Below are 12,063 nucleotides of genomic sequence, written 5' to 3'. Positions count from 1 at the left end.
CAAAGGATTGGGCTCACTTGTAGCTGTTTGGTCATGGAGGAAATGACATACATGTGAATAGCATGGGCCATTTTTGCGTGCCATTCTCGCCACTCGTCATTCAATGATGTGAAGCGTTAAGATTCTCCGATTGATCACGTGACGTGGTGACCGGGTCGGCACGATAGATTCAAATTCACACAAGAACAGCACAAAAATGATCCAATAGCCCAAATGACTGAGTGTCGGGTCCATGGAGAGCTGCATGAAATTTCCACATGTGCATACATTCCCACGGTTTTGTTCATATTTAAACGGCGGTCGGCGTCGGTCGAGTGTTCCGCGCATGTGTACTCATTACGTTTTAGAGGCGGTGATTTCTTGCCAGGAAGTTGTTCCTCTCTTGTGTTGACTTGTTTTCTTTGAGTGCTGAGTACAGAATGTGGGTACCAGACGACTCCCTCACAAGTTCCCATGGTTACCGTCTTCTTTGTTGTTCCCTTTGACCAAATAACAGCATAAAATCAACTGACCTGGAAAGTGCTGGCATGTGCGGTTCACACAGACTCCAAGTGGAGGTGTGCCTTGTTCCTCGGTGGTCCAGGCAAACGCGATGTGGAAGTTTAGTTCACGCAGACCATAGAGGAACTCTGCACACATAAGGACGAGGAAAGTGTCTGGAGTCTGACTTGGTGTTGTGTGCTCGATCCATCTCATCGCGAGTCGTTGTTGTTTGTTTTTCTGTGATGTAAAGGTCAACAGGAAACCGATTCACTACACAGTAGCTTATAGAGAGACACAGCACCACCTTCACCTTTGGAGGCGGAGTCAGACTGATTGTCCGATTGCCTATCGTAGCCGGACTATGACCTTAGCTCAGTTAAACAGTGCATGTAAATTTATTGTGCTAAAATAGTGCTAAATAATCCCAGAGACATGAGACAGACGTCTGTCCAAATAAGGGAACATGAATCTTTAAAGTTCAGCTGATATCATCGTTGAGTTTATTGTGAACACTTTAAAGCTGTAAACTGAAGTCCTCGGCTTCTGGTGGTGAAGTAAAAGGTTGAAAAGTGTCAGTATCAAAAGACATTTCGATGATACCCCCCCAAAGAAAAAGTCTCCTAAATATCCTCTGACACCAGGTTACATTTTCTGAATTGACCACTCTGGACACTGATAATGATATAAAACATACTGTAGGTGACAACAAGAAACTTTTATCAATCTGTATATCTTACCTTCCACTATACACTTACTCTGACAATGTTGTAGTAGCTTTTTTCACGAGGGATAACCATGCTAAAGAAATATATTATTATTCTACGTGGTATTAGGCAGCTGTTCCAGTTATTTCCAGTAAAAACTTAAAAAAAAAGCAGCTTTTTGTTTGGGTGAGGGCGGGACTTAAAGAGAATTTTACAGTATCTTAGGTCAGGGTTAGAAAACAACATCAGCTGTCAGAATGGGTCAGTACATCATTAAACACTGATACAGCCACAGAAATCGCCACCCAGTGTCAATTATTTATATTTCAATTTTTAGTTTTATTTATTTAACATTAACGTAGGAAAGATTCTCATAAATACGTCTCAGTAATATATCATTTCAAGTTCCTCTTGTAATCATATACAGCCCACACTCAAAAGCCTCTTTCTCTGATTCTTTCTCTGAGAGAAGCAGAAAGAAGACGATCTGCCATCTGTTAAACTCCATGATGATGGAGATAAATGCTTCAGGTCTTGAGGGAACACAATCTGTGGGAGTGTATTGATATGAGATTGGTTTGTACTGTACGTTGACCCTCGGGGTGACATTATTGCTCGCCTCCAGCTATTATATTCATATTCTTTTTTTTTATTTTTCTAAGTTCCAATCTTAGTGCAATTTGAAGTCCTCATCATCCGGCACCAACAAATAGACAGAGGTGATGAGAAGTGTTTGACCTCAGTCAGAGTCGGTCAAGACGCCTCACATCTATGCAGGAATGTGGCTGCATGGGTGTTTCTTTGCCATTTCCATGCATATTTTTTTAGTTTTTATTCTCATTGCAGGTGTTTGTCGACGGTCCAAGTTCGAACTTGTGAGTACATTTCTCACTGTGCAAACATAGCATGATTCAATTCAGACAAGAGAAAAGAAAAACAGATTAAAAAGTAGCTTCGACTGGGCCCTCACATGCTTTCATTTATGATATGTCATGAAGGACTGCAACGATTATTCAATGAATTGATTATTTATTTATTTATAAATGAATCTTCAATTATTTTGGTTATCGGTTTGAGTGTTTTTGAAGAATTAAAACAAGTTTCTTTGATTTTTTTTTAAGCTTCTTAAATGTTGTTTTCGTTTCTCCATTTAACAAAGAATTTAAAATTGAACCATTTTGGTTTGTGGACAAAACAAAGGCATTTTGTGAACATCATCATTTCCTCATTTACCATTTTTCAGAAAGCTGTTGGTATTTTACAGGGCAATTACTCAATTCATCGAGAATCAATCAAAACAATCAATAATGAAAATAATCATTAGTTGCAGCCCTAATATTTTGATGAAGAGGAAAACACACAATATTTGTATTTACTCACAACAAAACATCAGTTTCAAAAACTGAAAACTGAGATCTGAGAACAATACTTTGCAAAGTGCAAAGTCTTAACTTACTGCATATAAAGCTGCATTACATCAAATAAAATCATAACTCAACAACAATCCCTCCCTCCCTCCCCCTGATATTAGCGTTTTATCATTCTCCCTGACTTAAAACCGTAAAACTGCTCCTGATGGTGAGCGTTTGTGTCATTTTCTCCTGAAGCAGCAGGAGGGCGAAGAGTCAATTTCTTGCATGTCTCTGTGATTACATTGCACAGAAACTCGTATGTCCTAATTGCGGCGGCGACGATTTATATTAAACTACCTTTGATTAGCGGAGCTGTAATCCAATTTACACAGACTGTGTCCTGCATTGTGTACCTGCATAATTGCACAGTGTGTGACACGTGCCGCCACACATTTTGCATTTTATATTTAACCCTGCGACGCAAAGCTTTAATGAGGATGTCAATTTAAAACAATTGCAACTGCCACTTTTCCAATTACACGCTGTATCTCCAAATGCAATGCAAATTATAACACGGCCACGGCTTGCACATGAGAAAGTGGCTATTCAAATATAAGATGGTAACAAAACAGTCTTTGTACTGGTTATAGATAGATAGATAGATAGATAGATAGATAGATAGATAACTATCAATACAATATAAAGATAAAATTAAAACGCAGAACAATGACGTACATACTGCAGATCCACACATTTATAAACTTATATTTTTACCATCTGCAAAACTAGGAATAAATATTAAACGATTAACATGATTTGAAATAGCTCAACTAACACCCAGAATATTTTATTGATAACAAGAGAGCACAGACCTCTACCAAGGCTTCAACACTTACTCTGTCCTGTCTGTCCTTGTCCTGTGTTTTATGTACTAGCACCTGATCCACTGTAACCATTAGACCTTCTAGATCTGTCTACAGCTGTTACCATCTTACATAAACATGACAAACTTTATCCTGATCTGTTCAAATGTTGCTGAGATAAACACATCTGAACTTGTTAATCTTCAATTTAAATTGCCACCAAATCCATAATCTGTATCAGATTTGAATGACTCTACTAGATGTTGTTGTTGTTGTTGTTAAAATTATGATTTTAACAACATTAACAACATTTTTCAGTTATAAGAGAAGGATTTCTTGGACATTTCATTACATTTTTTGTGATGTCATCATTGGGTAGATTCTTACCAAGCTTTTATGAATATACTTGGGTGATCACTTACCATCACAATCGGATTGATCCATCAAAAACTATAGACAGGAAGTCTATAAACCCATGCTGATGAAAAATGAACCTCCTTGGCGGAGGTAGTAGTTGGACTCTAATGAAAAAGAGTCAGTGGGACACAGGACGAAGACGACAGGAAGTAGTGGGACTATCTAGGCAACGATGCCAACAGTGAACCGTTTGACGTCCATGTTTGTTTACCCTTCGCACTGTCGCTCTCGTAGACTCTCGCGAGAGTTTGCGCGGGAGTGTGATGAGTTCAATTGGCCTCAGCTGATTTGACAAATCATGTCGTCTGTGATCTGTCATCAGGCCCACTCGTTAAATGTGTGATCCCCAGTCTTTCAGTCGTCATCTGCTGCAACCAGTCCGTTTAGTGTGAACTCCAAGTCTTTTCAAAAAGACTGTGAGAGTTGTGTCGTGTGACCTCAGCTTTACCCTTAAATCCCTAAGCCTCAAAATGTCTGTCTGGACTTTTTTTGCTTTGCTTATTTTAACAATAAAAGGGCAAGAAAATGTCCTGTGAGCAAATGCTTTTGCCCATTTTTCCAGAACAACGTTCAATATCTGGCAGTTATTAACAATTCACAGCATGTTAAAATACCGTGTAGAGATGTTTTCAAGTTTGACTTAAACTTAATAAGTTTCCTTCTTATTCCTTCTTATACATTCATTCACTCACTTAGTGAAAAAAAAAAAACAGTTATTGCAGTTACTACCCTTAGACGTAACCCTGTAACTTCCACATTATAGGTAAACACACGCTCACACATGCTATCTATGTATGTGTATGTGGACAGCCTGCAAGTGCAACCACACACACACACACACACTGGACTAGAGCAAGAGGGATACTACCGCAATATAATTTGTCTCCCGTGATGAATTCCCTTTGGTGTCTCCTGAGACATCCAGCCCATGCTGACAAACCAACACATTTTTCACTCTCAGTCCACTGCGTCTTTCCCTCATACTTGACTGAATTGATTTTTGCCCTTCTCTCTCTCTCTCTCTCTCTCTCTCCCTCTCTCGCTCTCTCTCACCTTTCCTCCACAAGGAGGGAAAGAAAAAAAAGTTCATCACTGTAAAATGTGGCTAATGGCTGCTGGGATCACTCTGGTTATTAAGAACAGAATTTAATGCCTCGGGCCTGCCGGCTGCAGCACATACTGCGCTGTGCTTCATTTTCTCAGCAGGAGACATCACAGTTGGTTTTTGCATGTTTGGCTATACTCGCTGTTGATCATTCACACACACACAGATTTCCTAACAGAGCCCAAAACCATTAGACAGTAAAGATGAAACAGTTTCTTTCTCTGGAGGCTATCCTTAAAATCCTTTTAGTCGTGTCCAGTTTTTAATAATGAGATGTAAGTCAGCAATCTCATCTCCTACAAAACTGAAGCTATAAAGCAAAAAAATGTTGTAAAAGGCAGAGAGACTTTGTTTTGTGTTTAGTGTTGATGCAACAGAATCTGTCAGAAAACTTGTCTCTAACTAGGATTCTGTGGTTAAAACTCTGGGTGAATCATGGACTCAGACTAGATTTACCAAGATAACACAGCAGTTCTAATGCTAATGTTAAGCATTTAACCCTTCCAGTGACAACAATGCTATATTAAGCCGGTCGTCTCCAGAGTAAAAAGTCCAACCTCCAGGTTCTTGTAAACTTCCACTGACTCTCTGAAGTAATGCCAGAATCAGACGACACCATATTTTTGTTTTTACGGGTTACTGTTGCCAAAGCGCCACGAAAAGGTTCTTAAGGTCACTATTCCACCTAACAACAGCACTCTGTTATCCTATTAGTCAACGTCCAGGAGCACGTGGCAGGAGATGTCCGACTAGGCAAGAAAATAATAAAAAAAACTATTCCAACATCATAGACTTCTCATCCCAGACATCCCATCAGTTTACGCTACACGTTTGTTCATCGCTCCCAACGTTCGTAATTGGCTCAGACGCTGTAAAAGTGTCGGCCGCCACCACCAAATTGCTTGAAAATTAGCCTGAGCTTGTGTAGTCTAATCCCAGAGTAAGATGTAGGGATCAGGAAGTTGAAGATGTCAGGAGGCAGGTCCGGAATAATGTCATCTCAGGCTGTTTCTAAACTCTTCAAAAGCACGCCCTGGCATTTTGAGGATCAGATAGTATTTAGTCTGTCAAGGTTTGTGATGTATCGCTTGATCTCTGTGAATTTAAAGTGTGCAGTGAACTCTGGCTGGTTGAATCCAGCATCGTTAATTTTGGCAGTTCATAGAGCCAGAGTCATGTGACGTTTGGAGCTCTATGCACTCATAAGCTGACAGATGAAAGCGGGCGACTTTTAAATTGCTGCTTCAATGAGGACGGATGAAATAAGACTATTGAGAGCTGTCGCAAGTTTATAATCAGTAGGGTTCAGGAAAATAGTGATGGCTAACAGCTAAGCTAACAGCCAGCATTGTGCCATTGCTGCAAAAAATGAAGCAGATGAAGAAGAGGTTAGCATGTTCACACAGGTCCTGTATTCCTACTAATACAAATCAGAGCCAGAGAAGCTAATGAAATGCAGATTAAATGCGTTTCCACTGGTCAAAAATCCATGTAAATCCAGGATTTTTTATCAGTGGTTGTGGAGTTTAGAGGAGACAATGTGAAAAACTGAGTGCTTGAAAAAGCAGGAGGTTGAAAACAAGGACTTGTTAGAGGTGGTAGGGTGTTCCGGAAGGAAGAAGAGGGTGACGGAGTGAAAATGAGGTGAAGAAAAAGGAAAAAAAGAGTTTTTTTCATTTGGCTCGAAGAAATTGGAAAAACAGTGGTGTTCCTTAATTTACCTTCACACTAGTGTATTCAGTGTGTGTCTGTGATACACTGCCTTACACACACACAGATTTAAATCTAAGCGTATCAACCTGTTAAAGAGGAAGAGTCAGACACGGCTCCATATGAACCATACAATTAATCTTCATCTAAAGTCCTGGTAGGTTTTTGCAGAAGCTCCTGGAATAAAAATAATAAAATGATATTAGATTCAGTTCCTGCTGAGTGACTGGTCTCAGCTTTGGCCCGCTGTGGTTTAGAAATAAGGCCGCTGGGCACATGTCATATCCGGGCAATGTGTCGGCGAGCAGTAGATCATGTGGTCATCATGGGCCTTATCTGCAAACTGCCACATGGCTACTTGACAGTTGGTTTGGTTCTGCCTCACTGTGTCCTCCTTTTCTTCCCCAGCGTCCCTCCCTTTCTCGTCCTCTTTTTCAGTGCCAGCCACATGAATACATTTTTATACATTGATGAAAAATTTACCTTTTTTAAATAGAAATCGCAATGTGATACAATTTATATGTACATATTACATATAAATGTACTTTATATATATATATATATATATATTTTTTTATATATATATATATATATATATATATATATATATATATATATATATATATATATATATATGTATCGATATAGATATAAGCATCTTTTTTTTTATTGTTCTAAGCCAATAAGAAAACTTCCTACATATGGCACATGTAATCCTCCTTCTTATATTAAAGTATAGTCATTTATATATACTGATAGTATCTCGTATGGCATGCTCCATCACTTTTTGAATTTGTAACAGTGAGTATTGAACCGAAGCTTGACTTCAAATATGTTGCAAATCAAATTGGAATCCCAATATGTGTCAGAAAAAGAATTCAGCTCTAGTAAGCTGCATATTACTCCTTATTCTTCTCTAATATGTTATGTGCAACCAAAAATAAATCAAAGACTCTCCAAGGTTGGAAACAGAGTCTAGAGGAGGCGCAGAAGTCTACTTCACTCAGATGGCTTGATTTATATTATGCTGAAAGGTTATTGTCGAATTATTTCTCAATAACTCTTTCAACTCTTTCAGTACTTTTTCAACAGATCTCTTTTTCTTCCTGATGTGGTTCCAACCGTTTTGAAATGACCTTGAAGGCACCACAGACTCTTAAAACTGTGGAACTAATTGCAAAACAAGGACTCATTAGCCAATGACAGTCCTCCTCCCATGGGCTGCTTTACCCATCTTTCCCAGGACATGGTGCCCGGACACTCGTGTGACCTCCTCCCGCAATGAAGTTGATGTAAAAATAAAAGGTTACTTTACTTCCTGTTAAAGTCACCCTCACAAATACAAGGTCAAGAACTACAGTATGACCTGGTTTATTTCCCACCACACAAACCACCTTTGAGATCATTTAAATTCCCATTTATAGTCGAACAGCATATACACATATAAATGTTATGATCTCATTTGCATTAATAAAAGAAAACTATGATTGTAATAAATCTACTTACAAATCACAAACAGGCCATTATAGGGATACTAATGAAGGCAATAAAAACAATCCGCCCAGAAACATTGTCGAAGCGTATCTGTAATCTAATTTCGTAATGAATTGTTGTCGTGATTAATGCGTGGTCGCTAATCATCTCGTGAAGAGGAGCGGCTATTCTTCGCACACAGCACAGAGTGACACCTGCTCCTCCTTTTTCATTCTGCAACCATTATTATCCATTATGTCACCGCCGCTGCTGTGGGTGCAAGGACATGGGGATGTGTGTGTGTGTGTTATTGTGTCACATCCTGTGTGCATGTGTGTATATATATATATATATATATATATATATATATCTTTCAAAGACACATTAATACCTTTTCACTTGGGTTTACAGCGTCCCCTCTTGGGAATAACACAACTGTGGCACAATACACCTGGGACTTTTAGGTTACTCTCCTCTCCTCTCCTCTCCTCTCCTCTCCTCTCCTCTCCACTTTCTCCACCTACAGCTGCATAATATTTTCATGTATTCAGATCCAGCATAGACATTAAAACTATTGTGACAGGTGTAAGTTTTATGTAATCATGCAGGTAGAATGTTAATATCATCCACACATCAGGCACGAAATGTAGGAACAGAAGAGACGACGAAGCACGTCTCCCGCATGCAGCGTGAACACTCAAATCTGCTAACACGGATGCCGACAAACTAAAAACATGACGCAGCAGCGACGCACGCGCCTCCATAATGTTTCTTCTTATTCACCTCAAGAGTTTCCTCACATTATGGGTCGGTTGTGTCGTCCGTGGAAGTTCAGAGAAGTTAAACTTTCCTAACGGAAGGTTAGAAAAGCTCTGTTCTCATCATAGACGACCCTGATAGACACTTAAAGCAGTTAGAGCTAAAGCAGTGCGTCCGTGTGAGTCCCATGTAAAACTCAATTTGAATGTGAAAGATTTGAAAGAACAAACGCTAATAATAACTGAAGAAAGTAAAGAATGGAAAACAAAGCAATATATCCATGTCATAAATAAACAGCCCCAATCAATCACAACTGTATACACACAGGGAGCGGCGCACATACACATGCATGCACTGCAATACGTATACATACATACATACAGTAAAAAAATCACCCTCCTAATTGTGACTTCAGCCACAAACACATGAAGGCTGTGTTTACACCCAGGAGAGCTTTGAATGAAATAAATAGGTTTTTCCTCCAGTGTGAGCGGATGAAATGAAAACGGCTGCATGGGGGAAAACAAAGTGGCATTTTACAGAGACGAATTTGAACCCACAGCTCAGGTTTTGCCACAATGCACTGCAGTGTAATCAGCTGAGCTGCTGCATTAGCCAATCAGAGTCCTGCAAGTGCAGGTGGATTCTTTTGTAACATGAAGTGATTGAGCAGCAATTTAATATATATATCTATATATATATAGATATATATATCTATATATATATATATATATATATATATATAGATATATATATCTATATATATATATGGAGGACCAGGTTTTGGTCCATGTGAGGACTACTGGTGCTGACAAGTTCAGTGTTTGCCAGCAAGGTCCTAAATACACACACACACACACCTTCTCTGCCATTATCTTTTTTTTGTTCCCCCTCTTCGATCTGCTTGGATGACTGGGAAAACAGCCAGGGAACAGAAAAGGTCAAGTGGCTCTGCTCCCTTCTCACCACCCTTCTCCTCTGTCCTCTAATGTGTATGTGGGAAAAGAGCCGAGGGGGGAGGGGCCAGTAAAGAGCATCAGCACCACACTGTCGGATGATAACGGGGCCTAAATATCCGAGTGTCACGTGCATGTGTGTGAGGTCTTGTTTCAGCACATCCTTATGTGCATTTGCATCTTGTCTTTCATTTCACCTGGTTTTCGTGTTCCTGGATGACAATACAGGCCAAGGTCAAAGTGCAGGGCGACCAATGGGATGTGCTGGGTAATGTGTACTGTATGTGTGTTGAAGTAAGAAAGAATTACGTGAACTGGAGTTTTTCAAAGACACTTTAGGGCAATGGCAGATCTCCTGAAGTGGGTAACAGCTGCCATCGGTCACCCTTAAAAATACCTTACCAGTGCGGATTTAATGGGCACTATATGTTATCTTAAAGGGCCAGATTGTAAGAATTATCAGCATCTAATGGTGAGACTGCAGATTGTCACAAACAGTCCACAAGCCTTTCAGAGAACCACAGTGGCTTTTGCATATCAAAAAGAACGTTGTTCATCTGGATTTGTGTCATAACTTTCTGCTTCGAAACACAGCGGCACAAGATAGTGGCCTAACATCCATAAAAATACCTCCTTTTTATTGAAATGAGGTATTTTTATTATACACTGAAAAATAATCATGGCTATTACATTCAATTTCTGCCAATAAGCCCTTTTAAAAATGTGTCACACTGGACGTCTAAGTCAGTAATAAAATCCTACCCTGCTGCTTGAACCATAGTGTGTGTTAATCCTCGGTTTAAACTAGTCCCCTGAAAACTGTGCAACAGACAAAGCAAATATGCCCGTCATTGACTGATGGATACATTTTTGGTTTTAATCTTTTGGGAGATTGCGAGCGCTGTGCTTTAAATGTACAGATAACGTCACTGTGATATATGTAAATAACATCGTCTGCTGTCTGTACGTGGACGTCACAGATTGTGAAGGGGAGAGACAGTGAGCGAGTGGAGCTGTTGTTGTCCTCCACTGGTGAGTAATGACCACGGAGGAGGACAGATGATGATCCTCATCAGCTTCCAGAACGGGAGCGACAAACCTGCCTGCGAGGGAGGATCAGTCAGGCTGAAGGCCAACAATCTGTGTGTCAGGCTGGGTGTCAACTGTGATCATGAGCCTTAACTTCTATTATAGAGACGTACACATACACTTTCATTCAATCATTTTTGCTGGTTCCCTCACTTGTTATAGAGAGACTGCTAACATCTCTCTGGCCCAGAAAGTTTGAGAGTAATGAACTGCAGATTATTAAAAAAAAAGAAAAAAAAAAAGAAGATGGTACAGCCAGTATTTTCATGATTAAATAAAATGTTATGTTTGAGTTTGGCCTGTTTAGCCAACCCACCAACCACACAGAAGAGCTGGTAAAACATTACTGAACCTAAAAGACTTCACGACCCAACTCCCAAACAGCTTGACATAGACTATATATTAACAGATCCTAGATCCTAGATCCTAATTTGTTTGTTCCAGCGACAGCATTTCTGTTTCCCCAAAGCTCATGATTCATGACGAACATGCACGCTTTGTTTTTTTGTGCACATGAAAAGTGCCCAAACACTCGGACTTGCAGCTCGGCCAAAGAAAACTCGGCAAACGAGCCAGAGGCTCATTAAACGTCGCGTGGTGCTGTTTTTAAGGGGACAGTTTTCCGCGCCGACATTAAAAGTTGTTGAGGAACACGTTGAAAAGCATTAAATCACCTTTATGTTCTGGTCATGTGGACGTTCAAGCTTCAGGCTGATCTGAGTAAACTGATCAGAGACTGAAACAGTCAAGTGATGAAGTAAGATTCCATCCCCTTAATAAACAGATTCATGTATTTGGAGGAGACAATTCTACAATATTGGGCCGTTGTAATCCTCACAGCCATTCAGCCTGAAGTGCTCTTTGCTGCATCATAATTAGAACATATTTCTGAAGTTTAATTACAGAAACTCTACATGTTATGAAAGCTACTTTTTATATTCTTGATGACAATCAGTTTGAAATTTTTTAAAAAAAGTGTTTAAATAAAGATGTTGATGACAAGGATAAAGTTGATGTGAATTATCATAAAACTATAAATATGTTGAAAACTCATTTTTAACACCTAAAAGAGTCATGTCATTATAATCAGGTGCAGAGAGGACAGGAAATGAGTTTCTCCCTCGTGTGAAATTCCTCTTACATGCGAGGAAA

Source organism: Solea senegalensis, linkage group LG20 (assembly GCF_019176455.1).
Source record: "Solea senegalensis isolate Sse05_10M linkage group LG20, IFAPA_SoseM_1, whole genome shotgun sequence".
NCBI classification, from domain to species: Eukaryota; Metazoa; Chordata; class Actinopteri; order Pleuronectiformes; family Soleidae; genus Solea; species Solea senegalensis.
The sequence above is the reverse complement of the archived record's forward strand: the minus strand, read 5'-3'. Positions refer to the sequence as shown.